This window comes from Oncorhynchus mykiss, chromosome 22 (assembly GCF_057628025.1).
Source record: "Oncorhynchus mykiss isolate SJ-2025 chromosome 22, ASM5762802v1, whole genome shotgun sequence".
NCBI lineage: Eukaryota > Metazoa > Chordata > Actinopteri > Salmoniformes > Salmonidae > Oncorhynchus > Oncorhynchus mykiss.
The window spans coordinates 2,150,150-2,177,133 of record NC_143043.1 but is presented as its reverse complement, the minus strand read 5'-3'; the positions used below and the strand labels follow the sequence as shown (position 1 = coordinate 2,177,133).

General features: G+C 50.1%; 3 non-coding genes and 4 pseudogenes across 3 annotated transcripts; all 7 read left to right on the top strand.

Moving 5' to 3' along the window:
* Positions 1-1,462: 1,462 nt before the first annotated feature.
* On the top strand, positions 1,463-1,639 carry LOC118945546 (U2 spliceosomal RNA; annotated as a pseudogene).
* A 128-nt stretch (positions 1,640-1,767) lies between these two features.
* Positions 1,768-1,884, top strand: LOC118945664 (U5 spliceosomal RNA). The gene has a single exon (XR_005040779.1). It is a non-coding gene; the product is annotated as a U5 spliceosomal RNA (small nuclear RNA).
* Positions 1,885-7,043: 5,159 nt separating this feature from the next.
* Positions 7,044-7,216, top strand: LOC118945564 (U2 spliceosomal RNA; annotated as a pseudogene).
* Positions 7,217-9,011: 1,795 nt separating this feature from the next.
* LOC118945577 (U5 spliceosomal RNA) lies at positions 9,012-9,128 on the top strand. Its single transcript, XR_005040692.1, has one exon. It is a non-coding gene; the product is annotated as a U5 spliceosomal RNA (small nuclear RNA).
* A 5,286-nt stretch (positions 9,129-14,414) lies between these two features.
* LOC118945566 (U2 spliceosomal RNA) lies at positions 14,415-14,594 on the top strand (annotated as a pseudogene).
* A 164-nt stretch (positions 14,595-14,758) lies between these two features.
* LOC118945669 (U5 spliceosomal RNA) lies at positions 14,759-14,875 on the top strand. Its single transcript, XR_005040784.2, has one exon. It is a non-coding gene; the product is annotated as a U5 spliceosomal RNA (small nuclear RNA).
* A 2,559-nt stretch (positions 14,876-17,434) lies between these two features.
* Positions 17,435-17,550, top strand: LOC118945571 (U2 spliceosomal RNA; annotated as a pseudogene).
* The last annotated feature ends 9,434 nt before the right edge of the window (positions 17,551-26,984 follow it).

Genomic DNA, 26,984 nt, shown 5'->3' with positions numbered 1-26,984 from the left:
CCATCATTGGGGATTTCACCCGAGCGTCGGGGGCGGTTCTGAACCATGCAAAGTCTTCCGTTAAGTTTTTCGGAAGATGGCGCGGTAGGACGGATGTGCCCGGGGGGTTCTCTCTGTGAGGGGGCCCTGAGAATTCTTGGGTTCCATTTTGAGACCTCCGGCTCAGCGACGCTAAACTGGAACATGGGTATCGCAGTGGTGCAGAGGAAGCTAGCAATGTGGAAGGCTAGGTCCTTGTCTTTTATAGGTAAGGTCCTGATCCTAAAGGTGGATGTATTGCCATCTCTGTTGTATTTGGCGTACATCTACCCATTGCCGGCTTGTCTGAGGAGGCCTCTAGTGAGGCTTGTGTTTCAGTTCATGTGGGGTGGCAGGTACGAGTGGGTCGCCAGGGCACGCATGCTCTGTCCCATCGGGGAGGGAGGTAGGGGGGTACCAAACATCCCCCTCAAGCTGGACACAATCTTTGTGTCCTTTGTGTTGACGGAACTGGCTCATCCGGTGATACACCCGTCCGGTTACCTCCTGAGGGTGTTCTTCTCGTATCAGGCGAGAAGCGTAATGGTGTGGTCTAACGCGGGTCCTCGGGCGGAACAGCTGCCGTGGCACTTTGGCCATGCGGCCAAGTGGCTGCGTGCGCACCCCGAGGTTGAAGTTGCCCGAGTAGGTTTAGACCACAGGCACCTGTACGAGGAGGTCAGGCAGGCAGGGTGTCCTGCGCCTGTAGCGGGCATCTCGTCAGTGGTCTGGGAGGGAGTGCAGGCGCGGGGCCTGGACAACAGGCTCAAGGACCTGAATTGGTTGGGCCTCCACAAGTGCTTGCCGGTACGTTCCATCATGTACCGGCATAGTTTGTCGCGATCCCCCACCTGTCCAAGATCTGCTTGTGGCAGGGAGGAGACTGTGCGCCATGCCTTCTGGGACTGTGCCTTTGCCGGACTAGTCTGGGCTAGGGCACGGGTGTTGTTAGGAAAGGTAAGAGGAGATTTTGTTTTGACGTGGGCTAGATTAGAGAGAGGTGTAGGGAGAGCGAGGGGTACAAATAGGGACAGGTTTCTGCTCTGGCTTCTCATGAGTCTCTTTAAAAGGGGACTGTGGGAAGCCAGGCAGAATTTGGTCAAGACAGGGAGAGATTGGGGGGTGGAAGGGAAAGTGAGAAGGGTGGAAGGTGATTTGAGGGGGAGGATGAAGAGGGAGGAGAGGAAGTGGGGGCAGCATGCGGCACGGGAGAGGTGGAAGGGGGGTTTAGGGCTGGGAGTGATAGAGTTAGATTTATAATGGGATAGATTAGAGATGGGGAGATAGGGAAAGGGTTAGGTATTGGTTAGGTATGACGGGGAGGGACGATGCTCCCCTGAGGTTTGTTTTTGTTTGGGTGTTTGGTGATTTGGTTTTGTAAATAGAGTGAATTAAGAATGAATGAGAATTATGGTTTGTAAAGTATGAATGGTATTGATTGTAAATAAATTATATTTTGTAAAAAAAATCTGTTCTTATCAGTTTAATATCTGATACGTCCCCCATCGGGGGACTACATATTAAACAGATTTTTCGAACAGGGAGTCGGAAATGGGGCTTGCTCCGTCCGCTCCACGCATCGACCCGGTATTGCAGTACCTCCGGGAACGGTGCAACACTTTTCTCCCGTTGTCAAGGAAAAATACAAATTCACAAAGCTATGTAAACAGCTAGCTAGCTAGCCCTGCCTAGGAACCCTGCCTAGAGTGCACAGAGTGTGTCTCGGGCCCCGACCTCTTGACTTCCATATGACTCTGGTTTCTCTTCATTACGCACAAGCCTTTCGCCTTTTACTAAAGACTTCCGTGGAGAGGAACACTTACGAGTTCAACGTATTTTTGGAGCGGCTTTGCTTCTTGCAGAGCCCGGTATCTTGTTTCAAGAGAAATTGACAGAGATGGGCCAGGATAGTGACTTAAAGACGCATTAGCGACTTTTTCCAAAAAAACACCTGCCTGTTGCCAGGGAAACGGTGGGTGGGTGGGTGGGTGGTTGAGTGGGGGTTGGAGGGAGAGAGGAGCTGGCTTTTGCCAACCCACCCGCTGAGGTCTGTCGAGACCCCCGGGGGTCCGGCGGTTTCAGGGTTCCATTTGTGGGTTATCGCTTCTCGGCCTTTTGGCTCAGTTCAAGCTTGTCACCAAGGTGTCCCAAAGCCCGCTGAGTCAGGAGGTCAAAGGAAGACAGGAGGGAGGATTTTCATTTTTGCTGAAAGGGATCGATCCGGTTGGAATTTCCGGTTTTCCTTTTTTTGGCTTCTTGTTTAAGAGAGCTTATTCTTTGAAGAAATGGAGGGCAATGCACAGAAACGGTCGGTTCCGGTGGTTGGATTGGCGAATACAGTGCGTTTCGCATGGAAGGACAAGGAGGTTGAGCAATTCGGGAGAGAAACCTTTGGCAGAACAATCCTGATGGGGGGAGCCTTAAACTGCTGGTGAAAGATGTCCTCTGCCTCCAGGATAACCCCATGGAGAGAGCCTTTGATGTGACCTGCTACACTGAAGAGAAACATGATGAAATCATGAAAAAGGTGAAGGCTTTGGAAGGAGAAAGGCCTATGAGCCTCTACGAAGTTACTAGCCTGGCAAGGAGTAATTTCCGGGTAGTAACAGTGACAATGCACTCCTCAGGGAGGACCCAAACGGGCAGGGTGGCTACCTCCATCCTCCTGCAATGTTCTCCCTGGGGGCTGACAGGGGGATGTTGTATTATGCACGTCAGCCCCCGTTCTGCAGGCGCTGTATGGCCTATGGTCATATCCTCGCCTCGTGTAGCATAAAAAAGTGCAGAATTTGTGGATCTGCTGAGCACGAGGCGAGGGAGTGTGACGAGCCCAAGGCGTGCCACGGGTGTGGCTCGTCAGCACACCTGTGGCGGGAGTGCCCGGTTCGTCACAGGTCATACGCGTCTGCAGCTGGAGGGGGAGCAGGAGCGGGGGATGGGGGAAGGAAAGGAGGGAAAGAAAGGGCGCCTCCGGACCAGGGCATGGGTCGAGAGAGGAAAACGGCACAGAGAGAGGAGGTGCAAGGAGCGGAAGCAGGAATAAAAAGGTAAGACACTGGAGCAGGAAAAGAAAAAAAGGCGAAAGAAAGAAAGGGAGTGGAGGACCGAGAAAGAGCAACAGTGGAGGGGGAGCCGGTGACAGGGGCTGTGGATGGGGGGGAGGAGGGGGGGAATGGGGGGGAAGGAGGGGAGAGGGGGGAGTGGGGTCGAGCTTCCTAGTGGAGGAGATGAAGGAAATGGCGGAGGGGCTAGGGGGGAAAGGGGGTGGTGTCTCCCCGCTGCCTCTTACACCAAAGAAAAAGAAAGGGAAGAGGACGGGAGACCCGACATGCAGTGAGAGGGAGGGGGGTGTGGAAGGGGAGGGGGGGGGGTAAGCGAGTGATGGGGGAGAGGAAGGGGTCATTGTCCTCGCTGTTTGTCACAGGCCCTCAGCACTTGGGGGAGAGTGAATCCTTGGAAGTGGCTCGAGGCTGTTTGGCTGGGGCTTCCCAACTCCTCTTTGGGGAGGTGGGACCCCTCTTACCTGCATCCTGGGGTGGAATGATGGAGGAGGACGGAGGGACGTCAGGGGAGGAGGGGATGCTCCTGCCAGAGGTGATGGACCAGGGGAGCATCGGGTGAGCCTCCTGTTTCTTTGTGATTGTAGTTTTAGTTTTTGAATATTGGATTTAATGGTGTTTATTTTATAATATAATCCTATGTTTATATTGTTTAGTTTAAATGTTAGGGGTCTAAGGGATTTTGTTAAGAGGAGGGCGGTGTTTAGTTTTTTAGAGGGGGTGGGCTTTAATGTTTGTTTTTTACAGGAGGTTCACCTGAGGGATGGAGGGGATGTTGAAAGGTTTAGGAGGGAGTGGGTAAAGGGAGATTCGTTGTGGGGCATAGGAGGGGTGCACTCAACGGGGGTAGGGATATTGTTTGGGAATAGGGAGATAATTGTAGAGAGCACTTTTGTTGTAATACAGGGTAGAGTTTTGGGGGTTGATGTCAAGTATAGGGAGATTAGATATAGGTTATTTGGGGTGTATGGGCCACAGGCGGCGGCAGACAGGAGGGTGATCGTGGACTGTCTGGCGCCCCTGTGTGTTACAAATAGGCACTTGGTGATAGGAGGTGATTTTAACATAGATTTAGGGATAGCGGCGGACAGTAGTGCAGGTGCCATCACCGGGCTAATGGCTTGCCATGGTCTGGTTGATGGTGGCCTGCACACTACTCCGGCAATGGTCGGTCCTACATGGCGCAACTCCAGGGGGGTTGCGTGGAGGCTCGACTATATCTTTGTATCTTGGTCTTTGGGTCGGTTGTCTGGGCGGCTGTTGCCTGTCTTCTTTTTGGACCATGACGGGGTGCTCCTACAGGTGGGGTCGCCAGTCTGCCTCTTCGGTAGGGGGTACTGGAAACTAGATCGGGATCTACTGGATTAGCAGGTCTTTGTCAATGCCGTCACAGGGGTGTTTCGGGGGCTTGAAGGTCTCCGGCCCATGTGTGAGGGGGTGTTAGAGTGGTGGGATATAGTAAAGGTAAGGATTAGGGCCTTTATTATAGGATATGGTAAGAGGAAAAAAAGGGAGGAAAGGAGGGAGGTGGATCATATCCAAAGGTTGCTCGAACTCGAGTACGAGGCAGGCAACCTCGGCGGGTCGATTGACTGGGAGAGATCCACAGCCCTGAAGGCGCAGCTCAGGGAGCTGCAGGAGCAGAAGGCTCGAGCTTTCCTGGAGCGTGCACATAGTGGCTTTTTAGAACATAATGAGACTTGTTCCGCTATGTTCTTTAAGTCGGTTAGGGCCAGGCAGAGTAGGAAGGTAATGCATGGAGTTAGAGAAGAAGATGGTAGTGTAGTAAGTAAACCAGAGGAGATGGTCAGGGTGACAACTGAGCATTTCCGAGGTTTATTTAAGGAAAGGGAAATAGATGTAGAGCAGGGAAATGTGTTTTTAGAACACTTGTCCCGGCGGTTGCCGGAGGACATTAGAGATGTGATGGAGGACCAGATCTCCCTCGAGGAGGTTGAGTAAAGGGAAGGTGCCTGGGATGGATGGTCTACCGGCCGAGTTTTACCTCAAGTTTTGGGGTATACTTGGACCAGTGGTCCTCGAAGTCTTGAAGGCCATCCTTGAGACGGGGGTCCCGGGGGGATCAATGGCTGTTGGTGTGCTGTCACTTCTTTATAAGAAGGGGGAAGCAACTGACCTTAGCAACTGGCGGCCGTTGACCATGCTGTGCGTAGATTACAAGCTACTTGCAAAGGTCTTAGCGGATCGGTTGCGCACAGCCCTTCCTACGTCGTTCATGAGGATCAGACGTGCGGGGTGGAGGGCCGTTCTATAAGATGGAACCTACAGTTGATCAGGGACTCCATCGCCTGGGTTGAAGATAGCCCACTCTCGGCTCTCCTCTTCGTTCTGTACATGGAGCCTCTGGGGGCTGCCATTAGGGCAGACACAGGGGTGGAGGGCTTGTTGATCCCTGGGAGCGGTGGGCTGCGTGTTAAGATGACGCAGTACGCCGACGACACTTCCTTGATGTTGTGCAAGGACTCGTGCCTGACAAGGTCTCTTGCCATCATTGGGGATTTCACCCAAGCGTCGGGGGCGGTTCTGAACCATGCAAAGTCTTCCGTTAAGTTTTTCGGAAGATGGTGCGGTAGGACGGATGTGCCCGGGGGGTTCTCTCTGTGAGGGGGCCCTGAGGATTCTCGGGGTCCATTTTGAGACTTCCGGCTCAGCGACGCTGAACTGGAACATGGGTATCGCAGTGGTTCAGAATAAGCTAGCAATGTGGAAGGCTAGGTCTTTGTCTTTTATAGGTAAGGTCCTGGTCCTAAAGGTGGATGTATTGCCATCTCTTTTGTACTTGGCGTACATCTACCCATTGCCGGCTTGTCTGAGAAGGTATCTAGTGAGGCTCGTGTTTCAGTTCATGTGGGGTGGCAGGTACGAGTGGGTCGCCAGGGCGCGCATGCTCTGTCCCATCGGTGAGGGAGGTAGGGGGGTACCACATCTCCCCCTCAAGCTAGACGCCATTTTTGTTTCTTTCCTGTTGACGGAGCTTGCTCGTCCGGTTATACACCCGTCCGGTTACCTCCTGCGGGTGTTCGTATCCTGCGGGTGTTCGGTGCTCGTATCAGGCGAGAAGCGTAATGGTGTGGTCTAACGCGGGTCCTCGGGCGGAACAGCTGCCGTGGCACTTTGGCCATGCGGCCAAGTGGCTGCGTGCGCACCCCGAGGTTGAAGTTGCCCGAGTAGGTTTAGACCACAGGCACCTGTACGAGGAGGTCAGGCAGGCAGGGAGTCCTGCGCCTGTAGCGGGCATCTCGTCGGTGGTCTGGGAGGGAGTGCAGGTGCGGGGCCTGGACAACAGGCTCAAGGACCTGAATTGGTTGAGCCTCCACAAGTGCTTGCCGGTACGTTCCATCATGTACCGGCATAGTTTGGCGCGATCCTCCACCTGTCCAAGATCTGCTTGTGGCAGGGAGGAGACTGTGCGCCATGCCTTCTGGGACTGTGCCTTTGCCGGACTAGTCTGGGCTAGGGCACGGGTGCTGCTAGGTTTGGTTAGGAGCAATTTTGTTTTGACGTGGGCTAGGTTAGAGAGAGGCGTAGGGAGAGCGAGGGGAACAAATAGGGACAGATTTCTGCTCTGGCTTCTCATGAGTCTCTTTAAACGGGGGCTGTGGGAAGCCAGGCAGAATTTAGTTAAGACAGGGAGAGATTGGGGAGTGGAAGGGATAGTGAGGAGGGTGGAAGGTGATGTGAGGATGAAGAGGGAGGAGAGGAAGTGGGGGCAGCATGCGGCACGGGAGAGGTGGAAGGGGGGTTTAGGGCTGGGAGTGTTAGAGTTAGATGGGTAAGGGGATAGATTAGGGACGGGGAGATAGGGAAAGGGTTAGGTATTGGTTAGGTATGACGGGGAGGGACGATGCTCCCCTGAGGTTTGTTTTTGTTTGGGTGTTTGGTGAATTTGTAAATAGAATGAATGAGAATTATTATTTTGTAAAGTATGAATGGTATTGAGTGTAAATAATTTTTTTTTTTGTAAATCTGTTCTCATCAGTTTAATATCTGATACGTCCCCCATTGGGGGACTACATATTAAATGGATTTTTCGAACAGGGAGTCGGAAATGGGGCTTGCTCCTTCCGCTCCACGCATCGACCCGGTATTGCAGTACCTCCGGGAACGGTGCAACACTTTTCTCCCGTTGTCAAGGAAAAATGCAAATTCACAAAGCTATGTAAACAGCTAGCTAGCTGATGTTAACATTGCCAAAGCAAGTGAGGTCGACAACATACAAAGTGAATATATAAAGTGAAAAACAACAAAAATTAACAGTAAACATTACACATACAGAGGTTTCAAAACAGTAAAGACATTACAAATGTCATGTTATATATATATATATATATATACACAGTGTTTTAACAATGTACAAATGGTTAAAGGACACAAGATAAAATAAATAAGCATAAATATGGGTTGTATTTACAATGGTGTGTGTTCTTCACTGGTTGCCCTTTTCTCGTGGCAACAGGTCACAAATCTTGCTGCTGTGATGGCACACTGGAATTTCACCCAGTAGATATGGGAGTTTTTCAAATTTGGAGTTGTTTTCGAATTCTTTGTGGATCTGTGTAATCTGAGGGAAATATGTCTCTCTAATATGGTCATACATTGGGCAGGAGGTTAGGAAGTGCAGCTCAGTTTCCACCTCATTTTGTGGGCAGTGAGCACATAGCCTGTCTTCTCTTGAGAGCCATGTCTGCCTACGGCGGCCTTTCTCAATAGCAAGGCTATGCTCACTGAGTCTGTACATAGTCAAAGCTTTCCTTAATTTTGGGTCAGTCACAGTGGTCAAGTATTCTGCCGCTGTGTACTCTCTGTTTAGGGCCAAATAGCATTCTAGTTTGCTCTGTTTTTTTGTTAATTCTTTCCAATGTGTCAAGTAATTATCTTTTTGTTTTCTCATGATTTGGTTGGGTTTAATTGTGCTGTTGTCCTGGGGCTCTGTAGGGTGTGTTTGTGAACAGAGCCCCAGGACCAGCTTGCTTAGGGGACTCTTCTCCAGGTTCATCTCTCTGTAGGTGATGGCTTTGTTATGGAAGGTTTGTGAATCACTTCCTTTTAGGTGGTTGTAGAATTTAACAGCTCTTTTCTGGATTTTGATAATTAGTAGGTATCGGCCTAATTCTGCTCTGCATGCATTATTTGGTGTCCTACGTTGTACACGGAGGATATTTTTGCAGAATTCTGCGTGCAGAGTCTCAATTTGGTGTTTGTCCCATTTTGTGAAGTCTTGGTTGGTGAGCGGACCCCAGACCTCACAACCATAAAGGGCAATGGGCTCTATGACTGATTCAAGTATGTTTAGCCAAATCCTAATTGGTATGTTGAAATTTATGTTTCTTTTGATGGCATAGAATGCCCTTCTTGCCTTGTCTCTCAGATCGTTCACAGCTTTGTGGAAGTTACCTGTGGCGCTGATGTTTAGGCCAAGGTATGTATAGTTTTTTGTGTACTCTAGGGCAACAGTGTCTAGATGGAATTTGTATTTGTGGTCCTGGTGACTGGACCTTTTTTGGAACACCATTATTTTGGTCTTACTGAGATTTACTGTCAGGGCCCAGGTCTGACAGAATCTGTGCATAATATCTAGGTGCTGCTGTAGGCCCTCCTTGGTTGGTGACAGAAGCACCAGATCATCGGCAAACAGCAGACATTTGACTTAGGATTCTAGCAGGGGGAGGCCGGGTGCGCTCTCTCTCTGCCTCTCTCTCTCTGCCTCTCTCTCTCTGCCTCTCTCTCTCTGCCTCTCTCTCTCTGCCTCTCTCTCTCTGCCTCTCTCTCTCTGCCTCTCTCTCTCTGCCTCTCTCTCTCTGCCTCTGACCTTTTTATCCACAAACCTCAAAAACTTGGAAGAGTGGGTTCCGGGAGCACCCGCGGGAACCCTGCCTAGAGTGTGTCTCGGGCCCAGACCTCTTGACTTCTATACGACTCTGGTTTCTCTTCATTACGCACAAGCCTTTCGCCTTTTACTAAAGACTTCCGTGGAGAGGAACACTTACGAGTTCAATATATTTTTGGAGCGGCTTTGCTTCTTGCAGAGCCCGGTATCTTGTTTCAAGAGAAATTGACAGAGATGGGCCAGGATAGTGACTTAAAGACGCATTAGCGACTTTTTCCAAAAAACACCTGCCTGTCGCCAGGGAAACGGTGGGTGGGTGGGTGGGTGGGTGGTTGGTTGGGTGGGGGTGGAGGGAGAGAGGAGCTTGGCTTTTGCCAACCCGCTGAAGTCTGTCGAGACCCCCAGGGGTCCGGCTGTTTCAGGGTTCCATTTGTGGGTTATCGCTTCTCGGCCTTTTGGCTAAGTTCAAGTTGGGTACTGAGGTGCCGTAACCCCTTAGTTAAAAGCCGATGGCCGGAGGGCAGGATCAACAGTCAGCCAGAGGGGCTGGACTGCGCAATACGTTGCAATTCGTTTGGAAGAACAAGGGCCAGCAAATTGGGAACAGAGAATGGTTCATCAGGATGGTGATCATTGAAGGGTTAAAGGTGGACCCAGGGCACGTTTACTGCTTGCAGCGGAACATGGCGGCGGAGGGCTATGACCTATCCCTAAACAGTGAGGCCTTGTACAGGAGATGTATGGATACCTGCAAAGAGAAGGCAGCCATTGAGCCGTTCTCAAACTTCCAGGTTTACCCCTTGTGCCGTTTGGACTTAAAGGTCATCACCGTACACGTTTACAATCCCTATGTGGGGGATGACAGCATCGGGGCGTTCCTAGGCCGGTTTGGAAAAGTGAGTCCCGGGGTGCGGTACCTGCGGGACGGGTATGGCATCTGGTCAGGGTCACACTGAATAGGGATCCGAATGGAGCTGATAAGTTGGCTCACCCACCAGCCTATTTCTCCATTGGAGCGGACCGGGGGTACCTGTTTTATTCAGGCCAGCCAAGTTTTTGTAGACACTGCCGTAGCTTCGGTCATGTGGCCACGGGGTGCAACCTGCTGAAGTGCAGGAATTGCGGGAAACCAGGTCACGGGGCAGCCAACTGCAGGGAGGCTCGGGTCTGCAATGGCTGTGGGAAGCAGGGCCATTTGTTTAAAGACTGTCCCAATAGACAACGGACCTATGCGGAGGCAGCAGGCGACGGCCCTGAGGAGGGCGCGGCGGGACCTCCCCTCCGGCAAATAGAGGAAGTTCTTGAGGAAATTCGAGCGGCGGCAGCGACAAAATCCCCCGGGGGAAGTGCAGTAAAGGAGGTCCGTCCGAAGGGGACTGAGGAGGAGATGGAGCTGCTGACGGGAGCCTGAGAGGATAGTCTGATGGGTGAGATGTCAGACGACCCGGCTACCCGAACCCCTACCCGGAAGATGAGGTCGTCCTCGGCGGATGGGTCGACTGGATCTGCATCTTCAGATAATGGAGAGTCCAGGAAGGTGTACAAGGGGAAAAGAAAGAAGAGGAGGAAGGTTACTGACCGGGTGGCGGTGGAAGAGCATAAGCAGCCAGCGGTGGCCATCTCCAACCGGTTTTTAGTGCTGAACCCGGATACCGGGGATGAAGGGTCAGATGTGGGGGATGAGCACCAGGATCAAGTGGTGGCGGACTCTGAAACCTCGGTGGGGGGGTCTGGGGAGCAGGTCCATGAGGCCTGTTTGGGTCCTGAGCTTCCTGGGTCAGGAACTTTGGAGATGGATACCAATCCTGAAGAGGGTTCAATGGACTGTGCACAGGTACAGTCCAGGGGAGACTACTCTTCCAGTCCTGGGGAAGCATCACAGGACAGTGGACAGGTATTAACCTGTGAGGACTTTTCCAGTCCTGAACACTCATTCGTGGCACCAGGCACGCCGAACAGTGACCTATACCTGGAAGGGGTGAGTGGCTTCGGGATGGGGGAGGCTCCTATCTGACAGACAGTATAGAGACGCTGGGTGGTCTTGTTTCTTATTCATTGGTATGGTTTTCTTTACAATTGTAACAGTGAATGTAAGGGGATTAAGGGATATGGGGAAGAGAGGAGGGGTGTTTCAGTACCTTTCCTGTGTCTCCTTCCAGGTTTGTTTTTTACAAGAGGTTCTTTTAAGGGACATGGGGGATGTTTCTGTGTTTACAAGGGGGTGGGCGAAAGGAGAGTCCAGATGGGGGATAGGGGGGGTGCACTCCTCTGGGGTGGGGATTTTGTTTGGGGATAGGGACTTGTGTGGTGGGTTCCTTTTCTGTAATACAGGGGAGAGTTTTAGTGGTTGATGCTGACTGGATGGGGGCGAAGTTTCGTTTTGTTAACATTTATGCTCCTGCTGAACCACGAGGTAGAAAATATATTTTTTTGGCTCTACCAGATATGTGTTACTAATCGAACTGTGGTTTTGGGCTGGGATTTCAATGTCTCTTTAGAAGGCACTGGGGATTTTAGCCTACCCTATTTGGTTTCTGTAGTTAAAGACTTTTCTTTGAGGGACTCTTTCAGAGTCTGCGACCCCAACGGGGAGGGTATGACATGGGCAAACTCAAGGGGTTCCCGTAGTCGTATAGATTTTATTTTTTTACCAGTTTCTGTGCCAATCTCAAAAGTCACTGTGTCTCCGGTTTGGTTTTCTGACCACTGCCAAGTTCAGGTAGTGTTCTCGATAGACGTGCCGACATTCGGCAGAGGCTTTTGGAAATTAAACTCCAAAATTTTGGCCGATATTTATTTTAGGGAGGCTTTTAAATCCCATTACGAGATATGGAGGGATCTCAAGCCTTTTTTTGGTTCCCTAGTTGAATGGTGGGAGTGTGTAAAGCGCAATGTGCGCACCCTGGCCATTTCACACTGTGTCACTAAGGCCCGAGCAGATAGGAAGGTCTTTCAGCGGCTTCAGGGGGAGCTGACTGCCTTGGTGTCAGCTGAGAATAAGGGTGAGGGGAGGGATGTGGAGAGGATGGAGGGTTTAAAAAATAAGTTGGGGATGTATTTTAAGGGGAAGGCCAGGGATTTTCTCTTCAGATGTCAAAGAGACAAGTTTGAGTTTGGTGAGGCTAGCAGCTCATATTTCTTTAAACAGATTAAAGCTGCCCGGGCCAAAGCAGTTATTGCCCAGTTGCGAACAGAAGGGGGGGGAATGGTATCTGACCCAAAGGGGATGGTGGAAGCAGCGTCCTCTTTCTACCAAGAATCCTTTAGGGAGAAGGACATAGATGGTTCGAAAGAAAGTGTCTTTCTGGGGTTTTTGAGGGAAAAGGTTCCCCCGGATGCAGCCTCTGATCTCGATCGTCCTTTTGAGCTTGAGGAAGTTGAGGCTGCATTGAGGGGTTTACCAGCCAACAAGGTGCCAGGCTACGATGGGCTTCCGTGCGAGTTTTACCTTTTTCCTTTACCTCACCTTCTGGAGATTTTGGGGAGAGATTTTCTTTCGGTAATTAAAGCGGTGTACGACTCAGGGCTCCTGGGGTCTTCAATGAGGGAGGGGGTCTTAACGCTGCTTTACAAGAAAGGGGAAAGGGACAACCTGGGGAATTACAGGCCAATCACACTTTTGTGTGCAGACTATAAGGTGGTAGCCCATGTCCTAGCGGGCCGTCTAAGGAAGGTTCTGCCCCATGTCATACATGAGGACCAGACCTGTGGGGTGGAGGGGAGGTCCATACATTGGAACCTGAGTTTGGTGAGAGACTGTATTGCTTGGGCCCAAGACAGAGGGGTGCACCTCATGTTGGTGGGATTAGACATGGAAAAAGCTTTTGATAAGGTGCACCATGGGTTTCTCTTTTCAGTTTTGGATAGGATGGGTTTTGGGGCTGGGTTTTTGAGGTGGGTGGGGATTCTATATACGGCAGTGGGAAGTAGGGTTTTAGTAAATGGGCATGTAGGGGAGGTGGTTCCTCAGCAGACTGGGGTACGTCAAGGCTGCCCGTTGTCTCCACTGCTCTTTGTGTTGTACATGGAGCCTCTGGCAGCAGCTATCCGGGCAGACGTACGTATTAAGGGCCTCCGGCCCCCTGGCGGGGGCTCTTCTGAAGTCAAGATCTCCCAGTATGCAGACGACATTACTTTGTTTCTGACGTCCGAGGGGAGTGTCACCAGGGTGGTGGAGGTCCTGGGGGAGTTCGGACAGGCATCTGGGGCTAGGGTCAACCTGGGGAAATCCTCAGTTAAGTTTTTTGGACCGTGGGCTGGGAGAGAGGAAGGCCTCAGTGGCCTCCCGCTCTGCTCAGGGCCTATGAGGGTCTTGGGAGTGGATTTTGAAGTGACAGGTAGCGAGGGCATCAACTGGGGGCAGAGGATCGCAAAAGTGCGCACCAGGGTGGGGCTTTGGAAAGCTCGTCGGCTCTCTATGAGTGGACGGGTTCTTGTCATTAAAGCAGACATTCTTCCGTCCTTGGTTTATTTGGCCTATGTTTTTCCTTTGCCTCCTCGTTACAGGAAGGATTTAGTGCGAACCTTGTTTTCCTTTGTTTGGGGGGGCTATGAGTATGTAAAAAGGGATTGGATGGTGCAATCAGTGGAGGAGGGAGGAAGGGGAGTTCCTGACCTCCCTCTGAATTTGGACACTATTTTCTTTTCTTCAATATGTAAAAGTCTGGTTAACCCGTGTAACCATGGCTTCAAGGCTTTTGTTTTGGCTATCCTTCCCTCTGCGAAGGTTGTTAGCATGGGAAAACTCCCGACCTAAGGCGGAATCCCTCCCGGCTCATTTCCAACATGCAGTGAAGTGGAGCAGAAGGCATACTGAGTGCCAGGAGGGTTTGCTTTGCATGGATCACAGGGCTTTATACAGGACCTTGGTGGCTAAGCGGGGTCCTGTCGGAGTCTATGGGGTGGGGCCGGAGGTGTGGAAGGCGATTCAGCAGAAGGGTCTCTCTAATAGGTTGAAGGATCTAAATTGGTTATGTTTACATAGGCGTCTGCCAGTTAGGGAGGTCCTTTACAGACACGGCCTGTCAAAGGTCAAGGTATGCCCAAGGGAGGGGTGTAAAGCCGAGGAGACGCTCCGGCACACTTTTTGGGAGTGCTCCTTTGCCAGGAATGTTTGGGGGGATTTGGGCTCTTTCTTCCAGGGGCTGGGGATTCTATCTTTTGATGCAATTATGTTGGGGCGGGGTTTGGGGATAAGGAGCGGTAGGGGTTCCCTTTTAATTTGGCTCCTGATTTCCTTGGGGAAGACGGCTCTGTGGGATTCAAGGGCGGTTTTGGTTAAATCCAATGTGGATTGGGGAGTGGGTGGAGTGGTCAGTAGGGTTAGACCTGATCTAAGGAAAAGGTTTGAATTTGAATACGGCTTCCATGCCTCTAAGGAACCTTTATGATTAAGAGGCCTTGTGTCAAAGTGTATTTTCTATTTGATTTTTGTTGGTTTTGTCAATGTCTTGAAATGTCCATTATTTGGAAAATGTGAAGTGTTTAAAATTAATGGTTTGGTTTAAATAAAAAAATCTGTTCTTATCAGTTTAATATCTGATACGTCGCCCATCGGGGGACTACATATTAAATGGATTTTTCGAACAGGGAGTCGGAAATGGGGCTTGCTCCGTCCGCTCCACGCATCGACCCGGTATTGCAGTACCTCCGGGAACGGTGCAACACTTTTCTCCCGTTGTCAAGGAAAAATACAAATTCACAAAGCTATGTAAACAGCTAGCTAGCTGGCTGGCCCTCGAAAACTTGGAAGAGTGGGTTCCGGGAGCACCCGCGGGAACGCTGCCTAGAGTGCACAGAGTTTGTCTCGGGCCCCGACCTCTTGACTTCCATATGACTCTGGTTTCTCTTCATTACGCACAAGCCTTTCGCCTTTTACTAAAGACTTCCGTGGAGAGGAACACTTACGAGTTCAATGTATTTTTGGAGCGGCTTTGCTTCTTGCAGAGCCCGGTATCTTGTTTCAAGAGAAATTGACAGAGATGGGCCAGGATAGTGACTTAAAGACGCATTAGCAACTTTTTCCAAAAAACACCTGCCTGTCGCCAGGGAAACAGTGGGGGTGGAGGGAGAGAGGAGCTGGCTTTTGCCAACCCGCTGAGGTCTGTCGAGACCCCCGGGGGTCCGGCGGTTTCAGGGTTCCATTTGTGGGTTATCGCTTCTCGGCCTTTTGGCTAAGACCAAGCTTGGTACTGCGGTGCCCCAGAGCTCGCTTAGCTGAAAGCCGAAGGCCGGAGTGCGTCGAGAGTTTTTTTGGAATTTTTCGGAAAATGTCTTAAAACATATTTGACTACAGCCATACAGATATGGCGGGTAGTGGGAACACCGGGTCGGTTCCGAGGGCCGGATTAAAGAACACGATAAGATTTGCATGGAAGCAAGAAGGAGAAGTAAGGATGCCGAGGGACACCTTCGCCAGGACCGTGTTGATGGGGGCGCTATCTCTGAAGGTCCCAGATGTGATGTGCCTGCAGGGGAACTCAATGGAAGAGGCGTACGACATAACTTTCTACACTGAAAGTAAGAGTGATGGAGTAATGGAGAAGGTAAAAGAGGCAAAGGGGGAAAGACCTTTGTCCTTTTTCAACATCGTGTGCCTGGCAAGAAAGAATTTCAGAACAATAAATATACATATGTATAATCCACACGTGACAGATATGGCGGTGGCGGCCTTTTTGGGTCGCTACTGCGAAGTAACATCGGGAGCCAGGTACGTGAAGGACTCGCTGGGTTTCTGGAACGGCCGCCGCCAATTCCAGGTGCTCCTAAGGGAAGATCTGGGTGGGTTTGAGGGCTTTTTGCATCCCCCTGCGGTCTTTACAATAGGGGCGGATAGAGGCATGCTGTTCTATGCACGTCAGCCACCTTTCTGCAGGAAATGCAGGGAGTACGGGCATGGAACAGCCTCATGTGGGCTGGTAAAATGCAGGATTTGCATGTCGGAGGAACATGAGGCCAAAAATTGTACGGCACCAAAAGAATGTCACGGTTGTGGCAGTAAACAGCACCTGTTTCGCGAGTGCCCGGCGAGGCAACAAACATATGCGGCAGCGGCTGCTGGGGGAAGAATGGACGGAAGAAAAGGTGTGGAGGAGTAGGGGAGGCCAGGAGAAGGGTACCTAGGTCACAGGCCAGAAGAGGCAGCAAGAAAGATGGTGAGTGGGGAACTGGAGAAGCAAGCCAGGTCCTTGACCGCTCCAAACGTCGGGGGCAAAGTCGTTTTGGAGGAGAGGGCCTTGGTGGAGTTGGAGGTGGTCCCGGAGACCCAGATGTCGACGGGTACTCAATCCATCAGTAGGCCGCAGGGAGAGGTTGGTGGAGCAACGGGAGAGTTGGGCTCATCTCTCAATGAAGTATATATAGATGAAGAGGCATTCGGGGCCCTAGTGGGGGAGATGAGGGAGCTGGTGGAGGAGTTCCAAGTCCCCCAAACGGGGACAGCGGAATGGGGGTCCATCTCACCCTTACCTGCCACTCCAAAAACGAAGAGGGACACCTCCAAAGACCAGCAGGCCCTGCAGGAGTCAGGGCTGTTTGTGGACTCGGGGGAGGCCCGGAGGAAGAAAAAGAAGAAGAGGTTGTCCTTCGAGCTGGGAGAGGGCCAGAGTGGGCTGGGAGGGGTGGGAGCAATTGGGGACAGTGCCACAGAGGTGGCCCCCTAGTCACCGCGGGTATCATCTCTCCCACTAATCCCGATGGAGATAGATCTGGTGGCCTCTGCGCTGTGTATGCCCGATGGAGATGGGGTGTCTCAGGCTTTTTCTGGGACGCCGGGACCCCAAATTCACAACCCCAACCCTTTCCCTGCATCTTGGGCTTCTCAGAAGGGGGATGCAGTGGATGGGGAGGCCTCAGAGGAAGGGGGTCACGAGCCCTTGCCCATGGATGTACGAGGGTTTGGGGAGATGGTCAGCAACACCGAGGTGTCTCCCTTGTCCTCACGGGGTCCATCTCTCCGGCTCTTCCAGAGGGACAAGATGGACAAGCTGTTTTTGCCAGATGGGAATGGGGTGTCTCAGGCTAGTTCTGGGACGCCGGGACCCCCAATCCCCAACCCCTTACCCGCATCTTGGGGTTCTCAGGAGGGCGGTATGAGAGGTGGGAAAGTTGGGGGGGCCTCGGAGGCTGCTGGTCCAGCGTCCAATTTCGACGAGGACCTTTACCCACCGGACAGAGTGAATACTTGAACCCTGCACCTGGTTGACTTTTTGTTATCAGTGTGCAACCATGGCGGAGATTAAAAACATGACTATGAATGTTCGGGGTCTAAGGGACATTGTAAAAAGAACTGCTGTCTTTAGTTGTTTATCCAACGTATGTTTTACCTTTTGTTTCTTGCAGGAGGTACATTTAAGGGATGGGGGGGACTTAGAGCAGTTTAAAAAAGAGTGGGTTAAAGAGGAGTCTGTGTGGAGTGTGGGGGGTGTCCACTCATCAGGGGTTGGGATTTTGTTTGGGACACGGGAGGTGAGGGTGGAAGCTGGGGGGGGTTGGGGCTTGTCAGGTAGGTAAGGTTTACTACATATTAAATTTATTTTTCGAACAGCGAGTCGGAAATGGGGCTTGCTCCGTCCGCTCCGCGCATCGACCCGGTATTGCAGTACCTCCGGGAACGGTGCAACACTTTTCTCCCGTTGTCAAGGAAAAATACAAATTCACAAAGCTATGTGGCTCAGATCAAGCTTGACACCGAGTCAGAAGGTCGAACCAGGAGGGCGGTAAAAACGTTTTTTAGATTTTGATCAAAAATAACAAAAAAAGAAAAATATAATTTTTGGTTCTATTTTATTTTTCCTCCATTACATTTGTTTTGGGGTTTTTTTTTCCGGTGGAGCGCGTCATTCTCCTTGGGGGGGATGGCGCAGAGGTCAACAAATGGGTCGGTCCCTGGGATCGGACTCGCCAACACACTGTGTTTCGGTTGGAAGGAAAAGGAAGTGGAGCCATTTGGGAGGGAGACATTCGGGAGAACAATCCTTATTGGAACGTTAAAGCTGGAGGTGAAAGATGTGTTTTGCCTTCAAGGCAACTCGATGGACGGAACTTTTGATGTAGCTTTCTACACGGAGAGAAAGCATGACGAGATAGTTAAAAAAGCCAAAGAGATGGGGAATACAAAGCCCATGTGCCTATATGAGGTGAAAAGTCTGGCAAAGAACAATTTCCGGGTTGTAACCGTTAACATGTACAACCCCTACGTCAAAGAAGTGGTGAGGGCTTTTCTGGGGAGATATATGGATAATGAGGAAGGCCCCTCAATGATTCCATGGGGTTTTGGACCAGGAGGAGAGGGTTTCAGGCCCTCCTCAGGGAAGACCCTAAGGGGGTGGGAGGGTACCTTCATCCCCCAGCCATGTTCTCCCTGGGGGCTGACAGGGGGACATTGTACTATGCAAGTCAGCCCCCGTTTTGCAGGCGCTGTATGGCCTATGGACACATCCTGGCCTCGTGCAGCACTAGAAAGTGTAGATTTTGTGGATCTGGGGAGCACGAGGCCAAGCCGAAGGCTTGCCACGGGTGTGGCTCTTCTCAGCACCTGTGGCGCGATTGCCCGGCTCGTCAGCGGTCATACGCGTCTGCAGTTGGAGGGGGAGCAGGAGCGGGGGATGGGGGAAGAAGCGGAGGGGACGGAAGGTCTTTACAGGCAGAGAGCTGGCCCAGAGGGCAAAAAGAAAGAAGAGAAAGGAGTGACAGCGGGAGGAGAAGGAAAGAAGAAGGAAGCTAAGAGAGTGGAAGAGCGAGAAAAAACAACGGGGGAGGGAGTGGCGGAGGAGGGGGTGACTGTGGCAGGACCTGTGGAGGGGGAGGGGGTGCCTGTGGCAGGACATGTGGGGGGGAGGGGGTGCCTGTGGCAGGACCTGTGGGGGGGGAGGGGGTGCCTGTGGCAGGACCGGTGGAGGGGGGAGGGGAGTGGTGAGTTAGTATGTCTAGTTTCCTGGTAGAAGAGATGAGGGAATTGGTGGAGGAGCTAGCGGGGAAGAGGGGTGGTGTCTCCCCGCTACCTCCTACACCGAAGAAGGGAAAAAAGAAACGGAAGAAGGATGGCTCGGCAGGCAGTGAGGGGGAGGGGGGAGTGGATGGGGATGGGGAGGGGGTAGCCAAAAGAGGGATGGGGGAGGGAAATATTAATTTGGACTCGCTCTTTTCCTCAGCCCCTGGTCTGTTGGTGGAGGGTGAGAGAAAGGATGTGGATCTGGGCTGTTTGTCCCAACTCCTGTGAGGGGATGGGGTCCCCTATTCTCAGCCAGGCAGCCTACAGGGAGAGTGTTGGTGGAGAGCCTGGGATGCGGGGCACTCCAATACCTAACATCATGCCTGCATCCTGGGCTCGAGGGATGGAGGAGGACGGGGGGGCGTCAGGAGTAGAGAGGACGTCCCTGCCGGTGGAGATGGAACAGGGGAGCATCGGGTGAGTCTCCTGGTTTTTCTTTGGGTTTTTGGGTTTAACTGTTGGTTATTATTACATGAACATGGCTGTTTCTTTTCTTAGTTTAAATGTTAGAGGGTTAAGGGACTTTGTTAAAAGGAGGGCGGTGTTTTGTTATTTAGAGGGGGTGGGTTTTGATTTCTGTTTTTTACAGGAGGTTCACCTGAGGGATGGTGGGGATGTGTGTAGATTTAGGAGGGAGTGGGATAAGGGAAAATCTTTTTGGGGCATAGGAGGGGTGCACTCAACAGGGGTAGGGATTTTGTGTGGGAATAGAGAGGTTAAGGTAGAGAGGACTTTTGTTATAATGCAGGGTAGAGTATTGGGGATAGATGTAAAGTATAGAGAAGCTAGATATAGGTTAATTGGGGTGTACGGGCAACAGGTGGCGGCAGACAGGAGGGAGATGGTGGACTGTCTGGCGCCCCTGTGTGTTACAAATAGGCACTTGGTGATAGGAGGGTATTTTAATATAGATTTAGGGGTAGGTGGTGATAGTAGTGCAGGCGCCATCACCGGGCTAATGGCTTGCCATGGTCTGGTTGATGGTGGTCTGCACACTACTCCGGCAATGGTCGGTCCTACATGGCGCAACTCCAGGGAGGTTGCGCGGAGGCTCGACTACATTTTTCTATCCAGGTCTTTGGGTCAGTTGTCTGGTAGGCTGTTGCCTGTTTTCTTCTCGGATCACGACGGGGTGTTCCTGCAGGTGGGGTCGCCAGTCTGCCTCTTCGGTAGGGGGTACTGGAAGTTCGATCGGGATATACTTGAGGAGCAGGCTTTCGTTGACGCATTTTTTTGTTTCTTTCGGAGGCTTGACGGCCTCCGGTCCATGTGCGAGGGGGTGTTAGAGTGGTGGGATTTAGTTAAGGTGAGGATTAGGGCTTTTATAATAGGATATTGTAAAAGGAAAAAAAGGGAGGAAAGGAGGGAGGTGGATCGTATCCAAAGGTTAATTGAACTCGATTACGAGGCAGGGATCCTCGGCGGGTCGATTGACTGGGAGAGATTCGCAGCCCTAAAGGCGCAGCTCAGGGAGCTGCAGGAGCAGAAGGCTCAAGCTTTTCGGGAGCGTGCGCATAATGGCTTTCTAGAACACAATGAGACTTGTTCCGCTATGTTCTTTAAGTCGGTTAGGGCCAGGCAGAGTAGGAAGGTAATGCATGGCGTTAGGGAAGAAAATGGTAGTATAGTAAGTAAACCAGAGGAAATGGTCAGGGTGACAACTGATCATTTCCGAGGTTTATTTAAGGAAAGGGAAATAGATGTAGAGCACATGTCCCGGCGGTTGCCGGAGGACATTAGAGACGTGATGGAGGCCCAGATCTCACTAGAAGAGGTTAAGAGTGCTCTTAGGAGGATGGGAAAAGGGAAGGTGCCTGGGATGGATGGGCTGCCGGCTGAGTTTTACCTCAAGTTCTGGGGTATACTTGGACCAGTGGTCCTCGAAGTCTTGAAGGCCATCCTTGAGACGGGGGTCCCGGGGGGGATCAATGGCTGTTGGTGTGCTGTCACTTCTTTATAAGAAGGGGGAAGCAACTGACCTTGGCAACTGGCGGCCGTTGACCATGCTGTACGTAGATTACAAGATTCTTGCAAAGGTTTTAGCAGACCGGTTGCGCACAGCCCTTCCCTACATCGTCCATGAGGATCAGACGTGCGGGGTAGAGGGCCGCTCTATAAGATGGAACCTACAGTTGATCAGGGATTCCATCGCTTGGGTTGAAGATAGAGGGCTGCCTTTAATGGTAGCAGCGCTAGATCAGGCGAAAGCCTTTGATCGCGTGAATATATATTTTCTTTACAGGGTGTTAGGTAGATTAGGATTTGGGGAAAGTTTATAGGATGGATCCGTACTTTATATGTCGGAGCGGGGTGCCGGGTTAGCGTAAACGGTCACATGGGGGACGTTTTTGACCTCTCGTCAGGGGTCAGGCCCCCTCTCGGCTCTCCTCTTCGTTCTGTACATGGAGCCTCTGGGGGCTGCCATTAGGGCAGACACAGGGGTGGAGGGCTTGCTAATCCCTGGAAGTGGTGGTCTACGCGTCAAGTTGACGCAGTACGCCGACGACACTTCTTGCTTCTTTGCAAGGACTCGTGTCTGACAAGGTCCCATGCCATTATTGGGGACTTCACCAAAGCATCAGGAGCGGTTCTTAACCATAACGGGGCCCTGGGGAGTCTCAGGGTCCATTTTGAGACCTCCGGTTCAGCGACGCTGAACTGGAACATGGGTATCGCAGTGGTACAGTGGAAGCTAGCGATGTGGAGGGCTCGGTCGTTGTCTTTTATAGGCAAGGTCCTGGTTCTCAAGGTGGATGCCGTCTCTTTTGTATTTGGGGGTGGTGGGGGTGTGTAAAGCACAATGTGCGCACCCTGGCCATTTCGCATTGTGTCGCTACGGCCCGTACAGATAGGGAGGTTTTTCAACGGCTTCAGGGGGAGCTGGTTGCCTTGGTGTCAGCTGAGAACAAGGGTGAGGGGAGTGATGTGGAGAGGATGGAGGTTTTAAAAAGTAAGTTGGGGCTGTATTTTCAGGGGAAGGCCAGGGACTTTCTCTTTAGGTGTCAAACAGACAAGTTCGAGTTTGGGGAGGCTAGCAGCTCATATTTTTTAAAACAGGTTAAAGTTGACCGTGCCAATGCAGGTATTGCTCAGCTGCAAACAGAAGGGGGGAATGGTTTCTGACCCCAAGGGCATGGTAGAAGCAGCGTCCTCCTACCAATAATCTTTTAGGGAGAAGGACATAGATTGTTCAACAGAACATGTCTTCTTAGGGTTTTTGAGGGAAAAGTTTCCCCCGGAGGCAGCCTCTGATCTTGACCGCCCTTTCGAGCTTGCGGAGGTTGAGGCTGCTTTGTGGGTTTTACCAACCGACAAGGTTCCAGGTTACGATAGGCATCCTCTGGAGTTTTATGTTACCTTTTGGAAAATTTTGGGCAGAGATTTTCTTTCGGGAAAAAAAGGAGTGTATGTATCAAGGGTTCTGGGGTCTTGACACTGCTTTTCAAGAAAGGGGAAAGTATAACCTAGGGAACTACAGGCCCATTACGCTATTGTGCGCAGACTACAAGGTGGCAGCCCATGTCCTAGCGGGCCGCCTAAGGAAGGGACGATGCTCCCTGGGTTATAATTTTGGGTTTCCGTTTGTTTTGTGATTTAAATGCCTTGTTTTGAGTATTTGTGGTGGTTTGTTTTTTTTGCTGAGAGTTTTAATAGAACCTTTTAATCATCTGATGTCTTTGATTTGAAATTTTAACCATGAAATTAAAGAAGGAAATGGCATTTTTAGCAAAACAGAAAAGTAGTCGGTTATTTTAAGAAGTAAGGAGAGGGAATTAGAAGGGGAGAAGTGTACGAGACACTAAGAAAATAGTTAGAAAGGGTAGGACAATGACAGGATTAAAAACAAAGATGGGTTTTAAAAACAGATAGAGGGAATACAAGAAGTAGTCGAGGAAGCTTATGCGGAACTGTTTGGAGTAAAATATTTGTGTCAGGAAACCATGGGGGACATTTTAACATACATTGACAGGACCTTACTCAACACCTGACAATGACAGAAATTGGTAAAGGACTGAAACATTTTAAGAGGGGCAAGTCACCAGGGGAGGACAGCCTCACCTTGGAGTTTTATCTGAACTTTTGTGGCCTGCATCGAACCACTGGCACAGGTCTTGAGAAGGAACCAACGGATGAGTGGGGTGGGTATCCCGGGGAGTGGGGAGGATGACCGCCTAGTGCGTTTTTTACATGGACGTCGTCAACCTTTTATCTGTCGACAGGACCCTGGACAGACTGGTATGGACGAGCCTGTGGGGCGAGACTGTACAGAGACAAAACAGAACCCCATTTTTTCGAACCATGGGCAGACCCAGACTACCACTGACTGTTAAAATGACCTACATAAGGGTACTGGGGGAAAGTTTGACAGGGAGGGAGGAGGAAGCGGCAAATGGAGTGGGATCCTGGGGACAGTAAGACTAACTCGATTTTTAATCAGTTCTGTTTTTATCCCCCCACGAAGAACTCTTTTAGCACTGGAACAGATGCAGTTTTACTTCCTGTGGGGAAGCAAGTGGGAGAGGCTGAGCGGGAGGTGGTCAAGAAGCCCAGGTCCAAGGGGGGGAAAGGCTTGCCTGACCTCTACTTGTTCCTGGGCAACCGCTACACAGCGTTACATCTGACTCTTGCCACCTCCCCGGTCAACAACAAGAACCAGGCCCTCACGCAGTTCTGGCTGGGATCTTACCTCAGAACCCTGAGGCTGATCCCAGTCGACCTGCGAGCCCCAGTCTCTTTCCTGCTCTCTGCACACTATACCCAGCTCCAGAAGTTAAGACATTTTTAACTGGAAAAAGAGGCAGTAACCGTTTGAGCCATACATCGTGCTCTTCTCTCTCTTTTGCAGGAGCGGGAACCATTGTGTCCAGTGCACGGGCTTGCTACAGGCGAGCCCACAGCGGTTTGGCGCAACGTGGCCCATCCGGCTCTGCTGAACCGCCGAAGGACAGGACGGTTGTTGAAATCGGAATAGCACTTTTTTAAACAAAGTTTGTTTTTAAACATGTTTTACTTTTGTTAAATCATTTGTACACAATTGAAATGGCTTTTACAGATTGGATGTTTTACAAGAAAAAATACATTTATTCATGGTTGTTTCTATTGTTTTTAACATAGACTAACAATTTAAATGTAATATTCAAATGCTGTTTTTATGTGTATAAATGTTGTACAAATATAAATGAGCTGTTTTAAAGGGAAATGTCACGTCACTTAAATAATAGTAAGATTAATCATCTGTTCTGTGTGTATTTTCTATGACAGTTGCTGCATTTGATCGGAGAGGCGATCATAGGCTGAAGTTATTTGGTTAAGTGTATTATTGTTGTTCTGTTTCACAATTATTTCATTTTGTCCTGGGTAAGGAGGTGGTCTCAGTGATAGACTACAGGCCCGCTGCTCCTTTTCCTTTCTTTCTTAATTTATATTTTGTTTTTCTTTTTTGCTTGTTCTGTTTTGCATATCCCCTCTCCTGTATATCATTTTCTCTTCCCTTAGCTCCTCCCAGTGCCTTCAGTTTTGTGTTGTCTGCTAGCTGGGGTGGCCTGCTAGCCTGATATGCGATCTCATCTGATCTTGGAAGCTAAGCAGGGTCAGTGATTGAAGACGTTTTTGCAGGCAAGTTGGTTTTGTAGGAGAGGGAATTGTTCGCTGCTTTTTGGTATATATATTTTGGTTGGCATTGGTTTGAATTTGTTAGAATTTTTTTTTATTATTAGTTGAGTTGATTTTCACCAGCTTATGTTGTTGGGGTAAAGGTCTCTGTATAACCAGATGAATTACAATGGCTTCTATGACCTCCGCGAGGAAACTGAAAGAGTGCAGGACATGAAGTAAATAATCATGGTGCACCACCGTCGAGGGAGAAATCCTATGATAGGGCTTATATTGTGGAGGTGGATATCACTGGGAATCGTAAACTAATGATGGAATTGCTGCGAGGGATAGAGAAGGCATGCTGAGCAGTGACAGGGTGCAGATGCAAGGGGGATCAGGAGTACGAGATAACGATGTTGCATGTCCATGGGAAGGAGTAACTGATGGATGGACTGAAAATCAAATCGTGTACGGTAATGGCGAGGAACATTTCATCGGATGAACTGGTGGCGTCCTTCATGAATTTATCTGTGTATATTAGCAATGATGCTATTGTTGCCAAATTGGAAGGATGGGGTGTGTCGGCGGTTTCTGATTTAGAAGAAATTATGGCTGGTAACGGAGATAGCGGATGTCACAAGATTCTGCAATGTCCGGTTCACAGACGTGATGCACTCACTACTGTATTCTGCAAAGTTCGAGATGTTGGAGGGGGCTAAATAATTCCGTGTGATACACGACAGGCAAGTTAAAGTGTGCCGAATTTGTATTCAGCCTGGCCACGTAGTCCGGAATTGCCATGATTTTTTTATAACGGCGATGCAGAATACAAGGGCATTATGCGAGAGTGCGTCGCGAAAGTGGGAAGACCTTGCAATGGGTGTGGTGAGAGGCATCCACTGCACGTGTACTAGGCCGACCTACGGTGATGACATGGAACAACGGGAGGTGGTGGTAGAAGAGAGTGTGACGGAGGAGAGGACGGGAGGGAGAAAAAGGAGGCCAGGATGGTGAAGGAGAAGAGGGTGATGAATCTACTGTGGCAGATGGAATTGGGTCTAGCATGGAAATGAGCCGGAGGGTGGAAGAGGAGTGTCGGCCACGGATCTGTCTGAAGGTGCAGGGGATGCTGATCATGAACGTTTTATATCTGACGCTAGTCCTAAAAATATGGAGGTGAAGGGTGAATCCTCAAAGAGTCCAAAGAGGGAGGAAAGAAGTGAAGGAGGCTGGTCAAGATCAATAAGAAAAAGACTGGGTCTTGATGATGGAAACAATAAACATCATACTCCTACTCATGGTGAGCGTTATATCTGTCAAATATATGAGATATGATATGAGAAAGATATGGAAAAGTTAGACCAGACAGTAAGCCTACTTCAGGTTATTTCATGCCTTCAAGAAACACTGGCCTGACAACAGTATGGTGGATGGTGTAAGAAAGCAATGGATGGATTTGCTTTATTTTAATAATGGTAGGGAGAGGACTTGTGGGGTTGCTATTTTAATTAATTACAGCCCCCCCCCCCCTACTTTGTGCAATTTCCAGCTGAAGACATACTCAAATCTAACAGCCTGTAGCTCAGGCACAGAACCAAGGATATGCATATTCTTGGTACCATTTGAAAGAAAACACTCTGAAGTTTGTGTACATGTTAATTGAATGTAGGAGAATATAACAATAGATCTGGTTTAGATAAAACAATGAAAAAAAACATACGTTTTTGTATTTTTGTATCATCATCTTTAAAATGAACAAGATAAAACAAACATTCAGATAGGATGATGCGGACAATTTCAGTGATACATACAAGAGGGCAACAGTACTTGTGCAAAGTTTTTGAATGATACCTTCCAAAATGAGTGCGCTACATGAAATTGTGTGGGTAACTGTATATTGGTTGGGGGATTTTAACGTTTGTTTGACTAAACTGGAAACGTCAAGGAGTGCATTGTTGTGCTCTGATCTGTCTAGGCTAGTCTTGCTGGGGGTAATGAAGGATCATTGAGTGATGCATCCAGGTGAGAGAGCTTTCTTGAAGAGGCTGGTTGTTTTAAACCGTCTCAGGCAAGCCGCATTGAATATTGTTCAGCGGCTGGAAATGTGGTGCAATATGTTCACAAGATTAGGTATCATTTAAATGTTTTATGTGATTATGCCGCTCTTGGGCTCCTGCTGGGTCATAGTGTGCCTACTAGAGGGGGTGGTGTATGGTGTTTGAATGCTGCGCTACTAAAATAAGAAAAATATTGATATGATTACCGATTGTATTAAACAGAGAAATGTTGAGTGGTTTTAAATGTGTTAATATTGGATTGTGGTGGGATGGTCTAAAAGAGAAGATTAGAGGGTTGAGTTGACGACGCAAGACGGAGGAATTTTATTTTAAAGAGGGAGCGGATAGCTTTGAATAAACAAATTGACATTGAGCTGGAAAAAGTTGATAGGGTGGAGGGTTATGATGTGGCAGGC